Source organism: Thermobia domestica, chromosome 2, assembly GCF_964235325.1.
Source record: "Thermobia domestica chromosome 2, izTheDome1.hap1.1, whole genome shotgun sequence".
Lineage (NCBI taxonomy): Eukaryota > Metazoa > Arthropoda > Insecta > Zygentoma > Lepismatidae > Thermobia > Thermobia domestica.
Genome location: NC_137455.1, coordinates 344,437,349 through 344,457,586, shown reverse-complemented (window position 1 = coordinate 344,457,586; position 20,238 = coordinate 344,437,349). Strand labels below are relative to the sequence as shown.

The window sequence follows — 20,238 nt, the reverse complement described above, 5'->3', positions numbered from 1 at the left end:
CACAACCTCGGTCTTGCATGATAATGTAAAGCACAACTCAATTAAATTTTAAAAATCATTTTTCAAACAGCAGTTCAAGTATGAAACTAGAGATATAATTTCTCAACTACTCAACTATTATGTAATTCAAAATCCATAAAAAAATATAGATTTTTGTTTAGTGTAGTTTAGTGAAGTTTAGTTTAGTGTAGGTTAGTTCAGTTTAGTGAAGTTTACTTTAGTTTATTGTAGCTTAATTTAGTTTAATGAAGTTTAGTTTAGTGTAGTTGAGTGAAGTTTAGTTTAGTGAAGTTTACTCTATTGTAGCTTAGTTTAGTTTAGTTCAATGAAGTTAAGCGTAGTTTCTAGTTTAGCGAAGTTTATTTTATTTTAGTGTAGTTTTTAGTTTAGTTTGGCGAAGTTTAGTGTAGCTTAGTTTAGTAAAGTTTACTTTAGTTTATTGCAGCTTAGTTTAGTAAAGTTTACTTTAGTTTATTGTAGCTCAGTTTAGTTTAATGAAGTTTACTTTAGTTTAGTTTAGAGAAGTTAAGTGTAGCTTAGTTTAGTCCAGTGAAGTTTTCTTTAGTGTGGCTTAGTTTAGTTTAGTTTAGCGTCCCTTTCAGCAGCGAGGCTATATGAGACATGGACGTACATCACAACGTGGAGTCCGAGTCACATGAACTCCCGGGTCTCTCACGTTTAAAGCGCGTACGCTAGTTTCGTAGCCACGACCACGAGGTAGCTCAAATATAGTTTAGAATAACCACTGTTTACGTGTTCAGAAACTACAATTTTGAGACCCAATCCATGAAATTCGTAGAAATACGATAGTTTGGGGATCGCAAATGCCAGGCTGTTGTTTCACGTGGATGAAATCATTTGAGACTTATGCGGATATAAAATAGATTTACTAAGAACAGTGTATAAAGAATCTAACGCATTATTGTTGTTATTGCTGCTGACTGCAGCATCACCCCTATAATTGTCTATAGAGTTGCATGTCGTAAGTCAATTTGTTCAGCGTTCCAGCGCAAAGTTTTTTTCCATTGCGGGAACATTTCTATTAGACTTCCTTTGAAACAGAATCAATTTTGATGGTCTTAATAGTGCTTCTGAATTCAAATAATATATGGAACCGCTTTGGCCCTCCCTTCCCCCTTACTTACTCCCCCCTCCAATCCAACGTCTTCGTTTTGCAAACTTGGAACGGGGAGAAGATATTTTTCCTGTTTCTTATTATTTCTTCCATTTTTTTTCTATTTACTTCCTTTTTTTTATTTTTAAAAAGTCATATTTGACTGAAGAAAGAATGTAGGCAAATAAGAAGATTAAAAAAGAAAGAAAAAATAGGAAGTGCTATAAAAGTTCGAAAACAGTAATTTTCGACAGTGAAAACGATATAAGCTAACACGCTATCTGTAAGGCATGGATCAATTCTGAACTAGAGCTTTCTATATATATATATAAGCAACAAGAAATAATTAAAGGATATGATTCCTTTTTTTCAAAATAATAAAAAATACATTGTAAACTTCACGTCAATAAAATATTGAAATTACTGCATTATTTCTAATATAATTAAGTCGTTTCGGCGAGCACTTTATCCGGGGAAAGGGAAGGAAGAAAGGATTGGGGAAGGAGGGAAAGGCCTGGGACATATATATATATTAGGCACCACCCCGGCATTAGTCTGGTGTGAGTGAGGTAAACCTCATTCAAAATGGCTGGCCTGAAAAAGCCTTTACACTTTTTCGACTGAGTGCCCCCACCGGGAATCGAACTCGGGATCACTCGCAACAGAGGCGATAGCGATAGTGACTACGCTACACGGGACCACCAAATCATTTCCAGTCTAGGCGTTCCTTTGCTAAATGTTCTATTGCTCCTTTACGTTACAGTGGGTCAGGTGCTTTACATAGGAGGAAATTTAATTGCCTGTATAGTTCAATTCACTGTTTGTGTAAGGACATAATTTCACACATCTTTCTACGTGATATCCTTAATTATCAACCTATTCCTTTACTGCAGCTCTTATTTTACGCCGTGAAATAGCACTTTACGAATCGTTAGCGAGACAAACTGGTCACCAGGGGTGTACAAACGTGGGTGATCTACCAGTTCTGGACACCACAAAACTTCTTAATTCAACTTACATTTGTACACTTTCCCAATAAAACTATATTTAATTTACAGGGAAATGATTGATGTAGCATGTAATTTTGATCTTACATTTCATCGGTACTCTTTCTCTTAAATAGTCTAGTTCTATATTTATTTTTCCTGAAAATATGGAAGTATTTTACAATTACTTATCTTTTCGGGCGCAGAGTAGTACCTATTCAATGCCATATAGACTTAGTGACTTGTAGTATTTGATCCCCAAAAGCCTAGACCGTGCGCGCCTGCCGGTCACACTAAACCAGGGTTACCGGTTTAGTGCCCTCCCCTTTCCTAACTATGCTAGAGTAAATGGGCTAGAACCTAATTCTTATCACGACCCCCATTTTATTACATTCTCTTGCCATCGACCCTCTTATGATTTCTGGTGTGTAATATGCTTGTATAGGATTTTTAATATACTTATTGCTTAGATCTTATGATATTCATCTATTTCTATAATAGTAGAATCCATTCCTTGTATATAATAGATACAGTAACTTCTCTAAAAGCGAATGCATTAAAACAAAATTTAGTCAGTTCATTCATATTACAAATATCGAATCCGCTCCGTCATACTGTTTCAAAATGGAGGCCGTTTGAAAATTTTAGAACTTAATAACTCTATTAATTTTGGGTTATATGATAAAAAAAAAAATAAAGCGATATCTAATTTTGGTTTAAAAAATTTGGTCAGTTGTTAAAAAAAAAAAAAAGTTATGGAGTATTTTAAATGGCTGGGTAATGTGCGTCACGAAAATTGAACCAGACATTGCCACGCTAGTAAAATCACACCATACTCAGGTATCTCATAGCTTTTAAGTTTAATTGTATTGTATTTCAGTATGCAGGTTTTGTTACATTTGCATTTTTTTGTACTTCAATATGCAGTTCTCATTAGTTTCATATCGTACCTCTTTCATTTAAATTGATTTTTAAACAACTCTGCACTCACTGCTGAAAATGTTTAGTAGACCTACTTTTTGTTGTTAACAGTGTGTATAAAAATAAAAAAAATATGCCCATCAGAACAAAATTCAAAGCAATATTTAAAAATATTGCGTCGTATTAGATTCTAATTATACTTATCTCTTCGGATTATCTTCGCGACCCCCAGGTTGAGAAACCTTGCTCTAAAAGAACTCTCAGACATGCATATTTGCACTCAAATTTCGTATGTCCCAACATAGGCTGTAATTCAGTTTATTTTTGGACGTACCTTGTGACGCATACCTTACAACTAATTGACGTATAAACTTGTCACACTACCGATTCATAATCGGTACACTCTTTTGCTGCTATCTGCATGTTCATGCTATATATACATCCGTATATAGCCCCTCTGGTATTTAGGGAACCCATGCAGCATCACCATTTCGTTTAATTGCCCATAACTAATATTATGGAATTATCTGGATTAGTTAGTTAACTTGGTCCTTACTGATCTAGTTGCTAATGGATATGGCTTAATATACGAGGTTCCGAGTTTGATTTCCGGTAGGAGACCACCGAACGTATTACTATGGTTCGTATCCCATTTTAAATGCAGTTAGGGGAACGATGATAAAACACTTATCTCTGGTGCGTGAGGCCCCTGGTTCGATCCGCGACCAAATAAGTTGGAAGAACGATATCGTGTCCATGGGCTTTCTCGAGGTACTCCTGCTTCCTCCCACTTTGTCATTCCACCAATTCTCTTGGCTTAATCATCCGTCTCCCTTACGGGGCGTTTACACTTGATCGATTTAGTCGCACGACTAAATCGATTTAGTTGTACGACTAAATCGACTCGCTGCATTTGCCACTAAATCGAAGCAACTAGGCCGAATCAGATCGATGGATGTGTTCAATTATTTCAACCACAGAAAATAGAACGTCTTTTAATTCAGTTGCCAATCGATTAGTCGCTTTCGATCAACAAGCGATTAAGTTGAATTCCCGTTTACACGGTCGATTAAGTTGAAAGTGACGTCAATTCAACTGAATCGAACGCAAATCGAGTAAGTGTAAACGCCCCATTAGTATAAAGGGCATAATCATGGGGTTGTTGACAAAGTATGTAAATACAAATAAATCTGTTTATCAAGCTAGGAGTACGGTAAATAATAATTATTCATCTTGTTACGATTAATAAGACGAGTGTTAAGTTATGTATTCTGTTAATTTCTGACATTTATATATTTCATGTTCATTGTTTGAAAAGAATTTGACTTTCAACAAAGAAGGACGAACTATCTGGCTTAGTTAGTTAACTTGGAGTTCAGCAAGCACCGCGGCTGTATAAGACGTGGGCCTACAGCTTAACATGGAATCCAACCTGCATGAGCTCCCACTAGAAATCGAACAGCCATTGTCAAAAGGAGATATGTGTCATTTACACATCATGAAATTCATTCCGCTGTATTGCATTCTTCTCTCTAATACATTCAATTTCAATTTATTGTAGCATCACTTTCTTTCCTAATGTTGCTGAAAATGATCACAATTTCGAATTAAAGGTAAAGGCTGGATAGAAGCAACATGTTGAAGTCCCTTGCAGCGGTGAAATAGAGCACAAAGAGGATCGACACCTGAAATCGAATTTATATTCACTTTTCAGATGAGAGAAAGTAAAGTATAACATTTCACCATTGCGAATGAGTGTACGGACCTTTCGTTTGATTTATCCCATCCTTAGTCTGCCTGCATAGTTGATAGTGACACTATACATACTCAAGGGCGCCGATCCTGTGGGAGCCAAAGCTCATGTGAGGGCACCCCTTATTGTACTTACGAATATACAATATTTGGCATAATTTGAATGCAATTTGTCTTAAAATCCTCATATATATAGCTTCTGCATCTGAATGCCCCCTCCCTCCCAAAAAATACGGAGAAATCGGTGCCCTTGTACATACTCCACTTGAGGTACGTACATCTGTTGAGTGTTGTGTACTTCTGCGTCGCCTTCTCCAATTTCCGTTCCACTATAGCCCAGTACTGTTCGATAGACTGAAACTCTGGGCAATTAGGTAGATTGATCTCTTTAGGTATAAACTCGAACTAATTAAAGGCATACCAACTTAGCATTGGTTTAGAGTAGTGACAGCTCGACAGATCGGGGGCTTATGTTGGCGTATGAATAACAAACTCCGCTTATTCAATCATTTGTCCATGCGTATCTGCTACGTCGTGTTGGACACAATGATGAAAAATATCGTTTTGAGGCCACAGCAGTAGATCCTTTGCATAATCATGAATTTCTTCGCGAATTTTAGCAAAATCGAATTTGTGCTTTTTGAGAGGACATCGCCATCGAGAGTTACAAGGTAAAATTGTTGGCGAAGAAGCTATTTATAGTCCATTTTGACGTAAGTTTCGTCATCCATCAGAATGCAGTATTACAATTTCGTCAACATACGTTCGTCTATTAATCTTGTTCGCTATTTTCCTATTACATTTTGCTTCATAGCACGATTTGGATGATTACTGATTCAGTAAGACTTGTAGTTATCTTTTAAAAGGGTATTTCTCACGGTCTCGTAATTGGCACCGTATCTTTTCGCAACATCACACATGAAAACACCAAGGTTTGACTTAATTTCCCTCAACACCTTCCTCCGCAGCTATCTGCCTCTGAGTTCGCTGGTTTGTTTCTTCAAAGTTCTGTTGTGCTCTCGGCATTCTTATAGTTTCCTTGTAATTCCTGATTACACTGCACATTGTGGCTTTTGGTAATTTTAACTCTTTGACTAATTTGGAACTAGACCACGACTGATTTTCCTAGTACTTGTGCAAAATAACTTTTCGTACCTCGAGTTTCATGGTTTATCATTTTGCAAAGTTGGGGTCTATTACAAAGGTCGCTTTACCAGTTACTTCTCATAGCGTTGTGAACCCTTTGCTTGCAACAGTTTGCGGCTCTAATTGCTAGAGGCGCTGTAATGCATTGTAAGCCACCTACAGATTTGCTTTTAGCTTGGCTTTACCTACATTTTTAACGAGCAGTAATAGTTTAATTCTTGTTCACCTCAATTAGGTTGGTGTGCAATGTGGAAATTTAAATTTTTTTCTCTTCCTTGGGACAGCTGTTTTATACTTTGATAAGGTCTCTTCTTCGTAACTACATTTAGAAATTTTACCCTTGGTCTACCTCTTCCTGGCCTTCTGTCTTTCCCTCTCTCAGCACTGCGATCAAATCGGAGTTCCAAATAAGATGGACAAGCATGCTGTTTTTTCTTTTTCCTGTTATCTTCATGGTCTGTCGTCCTTCATTACCTTCCATTAGTACGACTTCATTCCTTTTCCTTTCGTCCAATAGTTTAATTAACACTTATAATGGCGACAATGTAGGTACATAGTTTCTTACTTAAAAAGCTTAACTTACTTGATTAGTGGCATCGTTTTCGTGATAATATACAGTGTCAAATTAATGGAACCTACATGACATTAACACATTATTGAAATAGAAGGGTCCAATGTAGAGTTGTTTTCAACATTGTATTAAAATTTTCACTAAGGCGTGATGCTTTTATACGTATTTAGAAAAGGTCGGTGAAGGTAGTGACAAATTACAGTAGAGCGTCGATTATCCGAAGTAATTGGGGGACATGGGTGTTCGGAAAACTGGTTTGTTCGGATAATCGAACTGTACATGTTTATTTGCCAAAAAGAAGTGTGCTGATTGTTGAAACACAGCGACTGGCGGCTCGGCTGGTCAGCAGCGCCTTATGAAGGCCCCATTAGAAGCAATGTTCCGCCAGCGGTGGCTCAATGCGACGACTACTGTGGGAAACTTGGTTTAGGAGTGAGGGGGATGATGGACGGTAGGGTGAGAGAGTAACAGGTGCGAGCGAGTACACAGTTCGGTTAAGCGGTCGTTCGGTTGACCGACGTTCGGATAATCGACGCTCTACTGTATATCGGAAAAGACCAGCAAACTTTTCTGTAGAGTTGTCCAAAAACATTAGGAGAAGCCAAAATAAGAGAGAATTATATTATCTCTTACCTTGAATTCTCCTAATTTGTGTTTGAACAACCATGTTTAAAAGTCTTGATTGGCCTTTTTCGATATAAATCGTTGTTAACTTCACTGACGTATTTCTAAATACGGAAGTTAATACCACACTTTAGTCAATCTTAATACGACGCTCAAACTACTCTGCATAGGGTTCAGAAAGTTTAATTTCTTTGGTTAATGTATTATGTTGATATAGGGGAGCCAGCAAGATATCTCTGACAACTCGCAATGACGTTGCCACTTCAGACGTGTCAACGCTCTTTTCGTTGCATCTATAGTGATAATTTAATTAATGATGTAAGACAGAGCGACTGTGGTTGGCAACACTAGTACCAAAGTACAGGCTGCAATATCGCTTCGCATGTGGTAAGAAACGTCAGAGACCATCTCTTGTTGGACCTGCTTTAATACTAGTTTGTAATTAACAAAAAGTCACACTAGTAATACGACGGTGATTCAGGAAGTAATAATACCTTCAAGGTAATACCTTTATTTGTGTTTGACAGATAGCACCGATACAGTGGAAAGCTTGCAATGCAACCTACAAATGGTGGCATCATTTTTCAACATAGTCCCCATTGCGGGCAATACACTTGGGCCAACGCGAAACAAAATTTTCAATGCCGTCAACAAGCAATTTGGTGGGTGCTGGTAACACAATTGCCAAACTGCTGCTTCCACCTCCGCGTCACAATTGTAGTGTTGGCCCTTAAGGTGATCCTTAAGTTTGGGGAAAAGCCAAAAGTCGCAGGGCGTAAGATTCGGACCATAGGCAGGATGAGGCAAAATGTCAACAACACTTTGCCAGCAGAGGGACAACTTCGAAATTTTTGGCGGAGGACACGACGTATGGCATACTCCATCCTTTCCGGTTCGTAACGGTGTATACACGACTCGGCGCCAGCGATGAATGTTCCTGGGCGCACAACCTTCCGCAGTCAGAAATTCAGCGACAACCCACTGTTTCAACCGGACGTCAGCACTGGATGGCATGAATTGCTCCATTACTCTGGAACGAGAAGAGATAGGAAGATGAAACAAGTGACATTCTATAGCTTAAACATCAGTGCATCAACGATAAACAGTTCAGAATGTTTGCAATACTATTGCCCAAGTAGTGGGCTTGAGGCATTACTTTCTGAATCACTCTCGCATATTGCATTCAAAAGAAAAGGTCAATCAAGGAGGTATCACAACTATGTTAAGGGTCTTCACTACAGCGAAATTAAACTACCGTTAATTTTAGAGTTTTTCTGTAATACCTTCAAAACAAATAAAAATATTTGAAAAGCAGAAACGTAGTGAACTAGACAATATGATTTTGCATGTGATACCGTTATCACAACTCATCTACCTGCTTTCGATTTACAACTGCAGATAGATTTAGCATTTTTTTGCGGTTTCTTAAATAGCGGCATACCAAAACCAGATAGGTGAGTTGTAATAAAAGTATCATATGCAAAATCGTATTGTCTAGTTCACTACGTTTCTGCTTTTCGAATATTTTTATTTATTTTGAAGATATTACAGAAAAACTCTAATATTGGCGATAGTTTAATTTCGCTGTAGTGAAGATCCTTAACTTAGAGACAATAAAAAAACTTTTTATTAAAGAAATATGATTAACTTGATAACGTCCTTCCGTTGATATATTGGATATGCGATGAGAAAAACAGTCAGCCAAGGAAGTATCATATCCTTTTTACGTGGATGAAAATAAGTATATTTATAATAAAGAAGTAGTAATTTATTGATAATGACATTACGTTTATAAAGACAATGGTAATAAGATTTGTTAAACCATCAGTATTTGTAACATTTTTAATTAAATTTCGTGTACCCTGAAGTATCTTGGTCTCTTTGTTTATTTCAATTAATAAAAAAAAAGAAATGAATTAAGAAACAACTAGCCTCTATATAAAGAAGTTAAGTGAGTGAGTTAATGGGGAAGACGCTTTTCAAAACTTCTAATCCGTCTTCAAAGACAATAAAATGATATCAGATAATCCCAGAAATTAAAACAGGGAGTAGGAAAAATAGATTTTCTTGAGTTTCAAACAAAGAAGAAGAAGTTTTCCTCGCGATACTTCATACAATCTTCTTCTTCATCTTGTCTGAGTTTCTAACAAGTTTATTCCAATTACGTCAAAAAATAACTCTCTTTTTCCTTTGTCTAAGAGACATAGAAGAGAGCCTGAAAGAGAGAGACATTCATATATATAGTATATTCACTCTCTCTCTCTCTCACACGAATTATGAGTTTCCACACTTCTCTTGCTGTTACATCACACTTTTCAGAAGTAAGAATAGCAAAGTAGTCAAGTCAGTTTGAAGAGAATGCTAAGGAACGATTTCAAAACTCTGTTAGCACGCAAACTCTCCCTTCTTGTCTTGATTTCTTATTCGTTTCTGTCTTTCTTTTTTTCTGTTTCTTCATCCCTATTCATCTTATACAAATCAGTTCAGAAGAGTTCATTTCATACTTTAAATAACATTTAGCAATACCAGGAACAGGAAGTAGATATTAATCATATACTTATATATATATATATGTCATATATCATCGGGTATGAATATACAGGATGGTACGTTCAGGTGTGTCCGAACTGAAGCATGTGATTCCTTTAAATGCCAACAACGAAAAAGACGATATAAATATATGCATAATACCTAACCATTTCGGAAATATACAGTGTGTTCGAGAATGTACTCACTAGATAACAGAACGTCTGTCGTGGAGTAGATATGATGGAATTTACGTTTGGGGCTATCTCAAAGTTTCTCTGTTTGTTGTCTGTCGCTGATGTTCTGAAGGAAAGCATCTTTCGAGGCTGAAACACTATTCGAGCAACGCCATGATGGTTTGGAACCACATATGCTTGCATCCATGATGCGTCGTATTTGTATTTGTCTCTGCGTAGATCAAGGTCATTTTGCACACTTCCTCTAACAATACTGGAAGTCTGCAACCAGTGTAGGACTATACCCCTGTCTCATTCTGAGAGCCTATAGTCTTATTTCCAAGGATCCACTGATTCAGTGTTGCTCCTGGTGGTATTTATCCTTGCATTCACCCGTTCTTAATTACACCTACGATACGAAATGAAAAAGTAAGTTTTATGTCCCACGGTTATGCTGGCCAGGTTAAATGAGACGGTGGCAGGAAGCGGAAGAACTCCGAGAAAATTCACTGACACGATGTTTGTCCACCACAAAGCTCACTTGGCGCAAGCTGGAATTGAACCAAGGAACCTATGCACCAGAGGTCAACGTTCTACCACTGAGCCATCATGGTTCCGCCTACGATGCGATATTGAGCGTTTACAACATGCCAATGGGCCTAAGAATCGCTGATGGTATGCTCACCATCTGAGACAGAGCTCTTTTAGTAGAGACAGATATACAGTTTTCGAGACGAAACGTTACTTTCACAACACATTTTGAAAGGAACATATTTTTAAAAAGAGACATTTCCAATTTTATTTTTTCGGAATACACTTTTCAACTGCTTCTGAATCTGCAATAAAATTTGTGCAAACGGGAACGTTTTTAGTAGAAATCTCGATGTAAAGTGAATCGTTTCTGCCGAAAGGGATATAACAACCTCATTTTCTATTTACTTCCACTGTAAAATTAGTAATTATGGAAATGTTCTCTTTTGAAAATGAGCTCCTCAATTATTGTCTGATGTGTATCCGTAAGTGCTCATGCATATGTTCACGTCTTTCAGCCCTATATCCAAATAGATAGCAATACCTACGTACATGCATGCTCGTGTACAAAATATTTTAGTATTTTTTTTATCCAGTTTACAATATTTCTTTCTTGATCAATAGAACAATAATATCTAAGTATTCATGTCTTATAATGCACGAACGCACTTGGCTAGGTATAACAAGGTTACGTTCGTATTTGAGAAGGAGCGAAACTGATAAAAAGGTAAAAATAGGAAAGAAGGAAGAGTGTACGTGTAGGACTGTAGGTGTGTTCGAAAAAGAGAGAGAGACCTAAATATAAGAAAGGGATGTTCTATTCTCTTATGCATTCCCAATTCGGCATCTTTGTCGTCATTGGGACTAGCGGTGTGTGTGCGTCGCCTTATTCCCAAATGCCGTTATGGCGGACTTTTCCCTAGGGATTGGGGAATAAAGTAAATCCGTGACTGGAAAGTGGGATCGGGAGACATCGAAAGAAGAGAGAGAGAGAGAGAGAGAGAAAAGGGGACAGAACAAGAATCTCAGATTAAAGAGACCAAAGTCCGTACCAGGATTCTGTTTGGAAACTCCTCTACCCACTGTTCGTACCTTTCCAAGCTACACCCACCCCTTCTCTTTTGCGTTTGCCGATAGCCATCCAACAAGAGCCAATGTGATCAGAGCGCTTTTTCTTTCTTTTCTTTCTTCTCTCTCTCTCTCTCTTCCCCTTCTCTTTCTCTTTCCTACCCTAACCGGTTTCTTTTCTCTAACCTTTTCAGTAACCCCTTTGGACCTCCTAGCTAAAGCCAACGGAACAGCATTCAAAAAACTTTGTTGGCAGCAGGTGTACTTTGTCTCTATGAGAACCCAGCAACTGAGTTGTGTTCTCTTTTGCTTTTTCTTTCTTTCTTTTCCTCTATTTTCCTTTTCGGAAACAAAAGAGGACCAATGAATACATCGTTATAGAGCGATATGAAGCTGATACTATTGACGACAAAGAAACTTATCCATACTCGTTCTTGCATATAATATAGTATTTTATTTTATAAAAAAAAATAGTATATCTAATCGTTCATAGTATGGGAAAGAAGTGGCTGCACCGCAGTCACTAGCAAAGTACTTGTCTCCATCCCTCCTTCATACTTCTGTTAGGACAAAAGTATGAGCAATATGAGTGGTATGAAAGATATACAGATTCATGTTAACTTTGTGATTTAAAAAAATATATACTTGTTTGCTTTATATATAGAAGTTTGCAAGATATAGTTTGGGTAATGTCGTTAAGTAATAGAAGAACAATTTGTTCCGGGTTGGAATACTTGAGCAAAGGAGAATCTAAGAGTTTATCTTTTAACAAGCAGTATGAGCGTCACTGTTCGGAGTTTGTGTGTGCAGGGCCGAATTTACCATTAGGCCTAGTATGCTTTGGCTTAGGGGCGCACGTTGGCTAGTCATGATTAAAGTCAAGCTAAATGTCCTCCAAGTAATAAAATTCCTTTAACGAGTTCATTGGCTTTGATCATTGGTGGTTGCAAGAGTGGAATTTCAACGTTGTTCTTGCAGTGCTTAGGGGCGGGTGCATAATGCTGTTGCGCTGGCGGGAGGCTGTAGTCAATGGAAAAACTGAATAACTGCTACTCTAGTCAGTTGAGAACTTAATTGTTACTCGAGTCAGTTGAGAACTGAATAACTGCTACTCTAGTCAATTGGTAACTTAATAACTGCTACCCTAGTCAGTTAAGAACTTAATAATAGCTATTGTAGTCAGTTGTAAACTGAATAATGCTATCCTAGTCAATTAGAAACTGAATAACGGTTATAGTGTCATGCAACTTTTAGGCCTATTATACGTAAATCAGTATTTAAATAACCAGAAAATGCAACTAAGGTTATCTTTAGTATTATTTCTAAACGAATCGAGCGTTACTTCTTATGTGTGCAATGTCTTATGAATCTTTTATGTTTTAGTAACTTTTTAGATATCAAGTATGTTCGACTCAAATTCTGTTTTATATTTTCTGCAAACTAAATTATTACGGTTAATAGCGTGCATTCTGAGTACAATTACGCTAGCTTTGCTTAACCCGCTTTGCTGGGACCAATTAAATGAAATAAAATTTTAACTGCGAATAAATTTGGCCCAGTATGCACTTTCTTCCATTCCATAGGGATGTGATAGGGAAAGGCAAAAATAATAGAACTACAATGAAACTTTTTTTGTAGTAAAGTAGGTGGTTTAATGGTTCTCTCTTTATGCCATTTCTACAGAAATTGAAATCAACGTGTATATATATATACAAGTATACAATATATATATATATATATATATATATATATATATATATATATATATATATATATATATATATATCTTATATATAAAAGAGAACGTACAAAATCCTTTGTTCCCTCATCACGCTAATACGGCTGAACCAATTTCTTTTATTTTTGGGGGGTTATTAGGATTTGGACCCTAGATGGTTTTTATCATATCACTTTAATTTTTAATTACCAGTGTCTTGAGATAATTGACCATTCAAGTGTCCATAACGTACAAATCCTTTGTTAGTTATTCATCATAGGTAAAAATAAACGTATTTATATGCAACCCGCATGACCGTGTCACTCGGCGGGTTAACATAAATGGCAGGCGCTATAATGTTAACATTTACTGCAATCACTTGAAAGCGAAAAAGTAAAAATTATCTAAGTAACAAAGTTTATTGCGTTCCGGGGTGACCGCAGCGAAGCGGGGCGGGTTAACATAAATGACAGGCGATATAATGTTAACATTTAATGCAATCTTCTATGGTTTTTATCATATCACTTGAAAGCGAAAAAGTAAAAATTATCTAAGTAACAACGTTTATTGCGTTCCGGGGTGACCGCAGCGAAGCGGGGTGAACGCTGCTAGTATATATATATATATATATATATATATATATATATATATATATATATATATATTAAATATATATATATATATATATATATATATATATATATATATATATAAGGGCGGATTCAAGGGGGGCTATAAAGGCTGTAGCCCCCCTTGACCCTCAGGTATACACTGGATAAAATGGACTTCAATCCTGTTTTACACTGGATAAAGCGGCTCCCTCCCTTGATCATATCCTGGATCCGCCACTGTTAGCCGTAACAATGAGAAAGTGGCTCCATCGAGATGCAATGGAAACCTTGATGAAATAATTACCTTGGCTTGTGGATACTTGTTACCAAAGTGAAATGATAAAATCAAATCTCGAACCAGGCACTAAAAAATTATGTTCAAAAATACATTCCAAATGGTTTAGCCATTTTATCGTGAAAACATTACAGACATTCGATCTCATTTTTCTACTGTATTATTATGTTAAGGGTAGAAAAAGTAATACTTCTTACAATATCGCATTATTAAATTGAAAGATTGTCTTGAACAAATCAATTTAGCGAACTTTTACTACGCACCTGCGAAGGCTCAACGAGTGAAGAACGCAAGAAAGAAAAAGCTTATTTCATGTTGAAGTGGCAACGGAGTTTCGTGTCATTTTCTCCACTTTCAATTTGCTTCTGATTAAGGTAACGACCTCGAGTTTAACACGCCAAAGGGTTCACCTTTTCTGCGGTAACTGGGTGCAATTGACCCTGAAAAAATAACGAGGATAGAGCCATTATCTGCTTCTCCTCTCCTCTCTGCCTTTCGCTCTCTTCCCTCTTTGTTTAGATTTCAATAGCTTTTGCAATACACTAATTATTATGGGTCTTGACTGAACTTTTATACTCTCTTGGACGCATGTGATGTTTATAACTCTTCAAGAGGTAGTCTATTGTACTTTATTAGAGGCTGACGATGTTTCTAAAGTTGATTGCATAGGTATTATTTTTTGTTTCCTTACCGTAAAGTATATGTTGATATACAACTTCGGTTCTACAGTAAAATTTGTTAAGCCAGTCACCAGTTTAAAAATATTTTTGATTAATCCGTGGAATGTTCAGGGATGGTCATTCATTTATAACTTAGACAAGTATTGTAAATAGTTCTAATGTCAAGTTCATGATACTAATTCTTATTATGAGGTGATTCCTGATCCGAGAGACTACTTACCTAGTGATGCTTGATCAGTTGCTTGCAGAATTGTAAAGAAAAAAAGAAAAGAAGTGAGAATGCGTACGAAGATTATACAATAAAGTTTTTTCATGGCTAAATAATATGAGGGTAAATCAAAAATTATGCGCAATTTCGACATAACCCTTCTTCCTTTGCTCATACTGACGTGTGTCCTCGTTTATTTTATTGCTACACTGAAAAAGAAATGTAATTAAATTGCCAAATATCAATGTAAAATCTTTTACCCATTATTTTGTAAGTTGATTTACATTTCCTTAGATTAAATTACAAAATTTGCTGGGTTATTTTACAAATTTACAGTAAATTTACAAGAAAGTATGATATTTTTATTGATAAAAATGTAATTTTACACCATTTCTTATTAGTAATTTTAATTTGTAGGTGTAAATTGATATACATAGAGAATTGGCAAACAGATTGCCACCGTTTTTTTGTAAATTTACCTATGAAATTTTTTACAATGTATGCTGTTGTGGTCATGCTATGAAAGTTTGCTCCTTTTTCCTCCATTTGTATTCCTTTTGTTCAAGATAGATCATGGCCGGTCCATTAGAAGTTTGTACTAAAAAGTAACAACGAGTAGTGATCCGATTTTTGTGGTCGGAAAGTGTATCAAGAACCATGACTAGTTAGTTTCCAGACGATGTTCCGTTTCATCAATTTAGTCACTCGTCTGTCTAATAGAACTGTGTCACATGCACGCTTAATTTTGTCATAATTTGTTTGCGTAGATGGTCGTCCGGCACCTTCCTCGCGCGTAACACTTCTTCGGCAACTTTTGATTTTTTTTTCAATCCATTCGTAGACACACTGTTGCGGCAAGACACTGTTTCCGTATTGTCCTGAAAGTCTTTGATGGAATGCGGCAGGCCCGTATCCACGGAGGGGGGCAAGGGGGGGCCGGGCCCCCCCTAAACTTTGGCTGGCCTTCATAAAATTTCACGGGAGGCTTGCAAATGAACTATAATATGGTGATGAAGTATAATATGATTGCATCGCCCCCCCTAACTTCTCCCGGGCCCCCCTAAATTTTTGGGCTGGCTACGGGCCTGGAATGCGGCCCCTGATACACCTTTTCCACGAAAACCGGATCACTGCTCGTTTCTCCCCTTTGGTGTGAGCTTCTAATGGAGCGGCCATGATCTATCTGCAACAAAAGGAAAACAAATGGAGGAATTAGGATCAAACTTTCATAGCATGATTACAACAGCATAATAATAAAGAAACGAGGACAGAGTTATGAACAATGTACGCGGATAATTGCGGATAATTTTTTACTTACTCTCCTATACCATACCCTATCTTCGAACAGGTAACGTCATCTGCTATTCTTTTTACCACGCTATAGTAGGCTACTGATCCAGATAAGGTGTAAATTTAATAATGTATTTATCTATGCAGTCATCTACTAAATGTATTAGTTATTTTTCTCGCCTGTATATTCAAGAAATTAGTTTGACAGGAAGATTTTAAATATCCATATGTTAGTTAAAGCTTGTGATTTGTTTCTGTACAACCCTGCTTCCAATACTTAGTACAGCGTTCATTTTCATCATTACGACGGAACAATGCATGTCTTCACTATTCTTTATCTAGTTGCGTGGTGGCTCAGTAGTAGAGCATTCACCTCTGGTGTGTGGGGTTCTTCGTTCGATCCCAGCTCGCTTCAAGTGAATATTGTGGTGGACAAATACCGTGTGCGTGGACTTTCAAGGAGTTCTCTCGTTTCCTGTCACTTTCTTCAATCCACCATTTCATTCATTTCTTATCACCGTTTTCTTTTAGCCTAGCCGGTCTAATCGTGGGACGTAAAATTTAAAGATTTCATATCATTTTTCGTTCATTTTCTCAGGCGCGTTTACATGACTTTTTATCTTCTTTATATTGAAAGTTATATTTTTAGAAAATATAAATTATTATAACGTGATTTTATTTATTAGGTGCACGTTATTTTTATCGAGTTCCTCTTACATATTGATTAACCACTTCACTATCCCAAATTTTCTACACCCCCGGAATGTTTTTTTTTCCTTTTTTTTTACATATAGTGGATATGACATCTTTTTTTTTTTTTTTATCTCGCGGAACGACAAAACTGATTAATAGGATCCGGACAGCAGAGAGTGATCTGGAAGGTAAAAACTGGGGGAGGGGGGGGAACTAGAATCCTGATTATGATTTTTACTATAAACTTTCAAAAATATATAAATAATAACTTAAATTATTTTTCTCCCTCCAAAAACTGGGGGCCCTAGGACCCCCCAGTCCCGCACTAGATAGTACACACAGAAAATATTTAATGAGTTATTTTCCTTAACTTTATTGAATATCTTTAGATTGTTTTCGAGTTTCATATTATTTCCATACGTATTCCTGCAACTAAGAATCCAGTTTGACCAAATACTATTTCAATTCCATTATTTTGTACCAAAACAATTACTATATTTTGTTAGTTCTATATTATATTATAATATTTTCCGTTCCTTTATTGTATTATGTATTTAATAGAACCATTGTGAAAATGAGATTTTGAATAAATTTGCATTCTTGGCACAGCTTGGCGTGTGTAAAAAAGAGGGGGGGAAAGAATAAAATGGAATTTCACAGATGGCTGGACGCGAAATTACAAAATGAAGTTGTTTTGCGGTCTACTCAACAGACAAAAAAAAAAGCGTGGGGAGCAGGTAAGGAAGATACATGTGTTGAAACTGAACATAAAAAGCATGCTTGGGTTCTTTATATGAAGTTACATAAAGATAAATTCATACTTTAAAACATTGTTTATCACTCATATTTTTTGGTTGTATTTTCACTGGACAAGAAAGTTGTTTACTACAAAATGTTAGCTGGAAAAGCATGTATTTGAGTTCCAGCGAAAGCTATGTTTACTTCTTTTTTGCTTGTTTGTTTTGAAAAGAATAAATAGCTATAAATGCAATTCTATGAATAATGAACTTATAATCTCAATAGCAATAGAATGTAGATGGAATACCTTATTTTGTTAAGTATGAGATACCATAAAGCTGTTTACCTTAACTCTGTGCTGTTTACACAACATGGTCCGATTTAAATACCTACATTTTACGTGATCTCAATCACGCAGGGCTGTCAAACATGTAAAAGTTCCATTTACAACCGAATTTTTAACATAAAGCGCATTCAGATTTGTTTAATTTGGAGTTTTAACTCCTAATTTTAAAACCGAGACTTAAGCAGACTACTATTTCGTAACTTAAGAAAAAGAAAAACAGATTTCTTGTTGATTTGAATAAATGATTATAGGATATTTCTTATTGTTATTCTCGGTAGAAAGACAATACTATTTCAGATGCATCTTGATTATTATTGAAACAAGTTACATAGAGAAAGGGTTACAAATTAGTAAATATAGAATTTATAAATTTTAACAATTTACGCCTGTCATGGAGGAAGACCTCCATGCACGAACTTCTTATGTGTTGCTTCTTAGCATAATTAATTAAGTACTTACAGGTAGGTTTCATGGTATAGGCTGAGGTTCATACCGAAAAAGATCCAATCTAAGGTCGACTCACGATACCCAATGACTGATCCTTTGTTTACCATCTGTTTAGTTTAAATACCCCCTGTTTTTTGACTTTTCACCTATGTAAATTTCTTATTTATTATTATTATTATTATTATTATTATTATTATTATTATTATTATTATTATTATTATTATTATTATTATTATTATTATTATTATTATGTATTTTGACATTTTAACTTTCATTTTTAGATTTTACTTCCTTGAAAGTGCGTTTACGGAACCTCAGTCTGTTTGTTTCTTTTATTTTTGAAATTTTAAAAGTTTTTAATATACATTGATGAGTTGAAATTACATTTGCATTACAGTTTAATGTGAGATCAAAATTACGACTCTTTACGAGAAATCGAACACGAATCTTCCACTTTGAAGGTTTCAGTGCTTAACCTCAATAAACCTAATGCAGTTATTTTTATTATTGGAATATTTACTGACTAAAACGACTAAGATGAAGTTATTCACGATGCACATTTTGATGGTTTAATGCAATGGTTCTCAACTCGATGTGTCACGAAACACTTGTGTGTGACGCAGTTCCCTAAGGTATTTCGCTAAATTTTAGAATTTAAAAATCATGAAGAATTTAAGGTGGATCACCACCCGGAAGTCATTACATATTTTAACTTATTCCCTTAACTACTGCGCAATGAAACATTACATATTATAAATGTTGTACTATATAATAAAGTTATGTTTCAGCTACAACACAAGACACTGATTAATTTGGTTGTGTCTTCTGGTATCGGAAAAGGTAACAAATAAAAGAAAATATTTGATTCGTTTTACAATGATCACACAAGATGGCACTTGCTGTTAGATCTTACTAGAAGTGCTCAATTTTATGAAATGTTTATTTGAAAGTGTAAATTACTTTAAAGTAACGATCTTGTTACGAAATAGATATATTGTTTTACATTTTATTTAAATATTAATTTACATTTAAGGAAATAGATTTTGAGAAGGAACTTGCGCAGAACGCCATAATGCGTTGTTGCCAAATTTGTACGTTTAATTCCTGAATTCTAGCGTTCCAGTTCGAGAAGTGGAACTTAGCTATGAATTGAATAAGGGTCGAAAACTAATTTCTCCAGTAAGTATCCAAGCAGAATTCACGATTACTTCCTTTATTATCTGACACCAGTAAACACTACCTGGCAACACAGCACTATTCAAGCAGTGTTTAGCACAGCACCGAGAACACCTAGTGATCCACCTTAATAATAATTAGTTAAACTCGAGACAGTCTGTATCAGTGAAGTCTCCACCGATAACAAAAATGCTCAGGGCTATATAGTCATTATAAAAACTAATTGGTTTCATTATTGTAATAGATATTATTATTATTATTATTATTATTATTATTATTATTATTATTAATAATAATAATAATAATAATAATAATAATAATAATAATAATAATAATATCAAATAAGTGTGTTGCGATGTCCTATACGTTCAGTAATGTGTGCCGTCAGTCAAAAAAGGTTGAGAACCACTAGTTTAGTGAAATAATCAGTTACTTGGATTTTGGTGCCTTGAGATATCTATCCATAAATAAATACATTTTTTCTTGTGGCCATTCTAACCTTTGAAAACTGTTTTCTTGTTTCTCTAGAGACATAATATGTAATGATTAGAATCTTACTATGATACATAAATATAGTATGTAGCTATAATTATATTTAGCAAAATTAATTATTATTGTTTTC

At 35.7% G+C, this 20,238-nt stretch overlaps 1 protein-coding gene across 2 annotated transcripts in view; it reads left to right on the top strand.

Annotated features, from left to right (window-relative positions):
- LOC145678745 (uncharacterized) overlaps positions 1 to 20,238 on the top strand; it is a 1,017,255-nt gene that overhangs the window by 271,693 nt on the left and 725,324 nt on the right. The gene's annotated exons all lie outside the window — the stretch shown is intronic.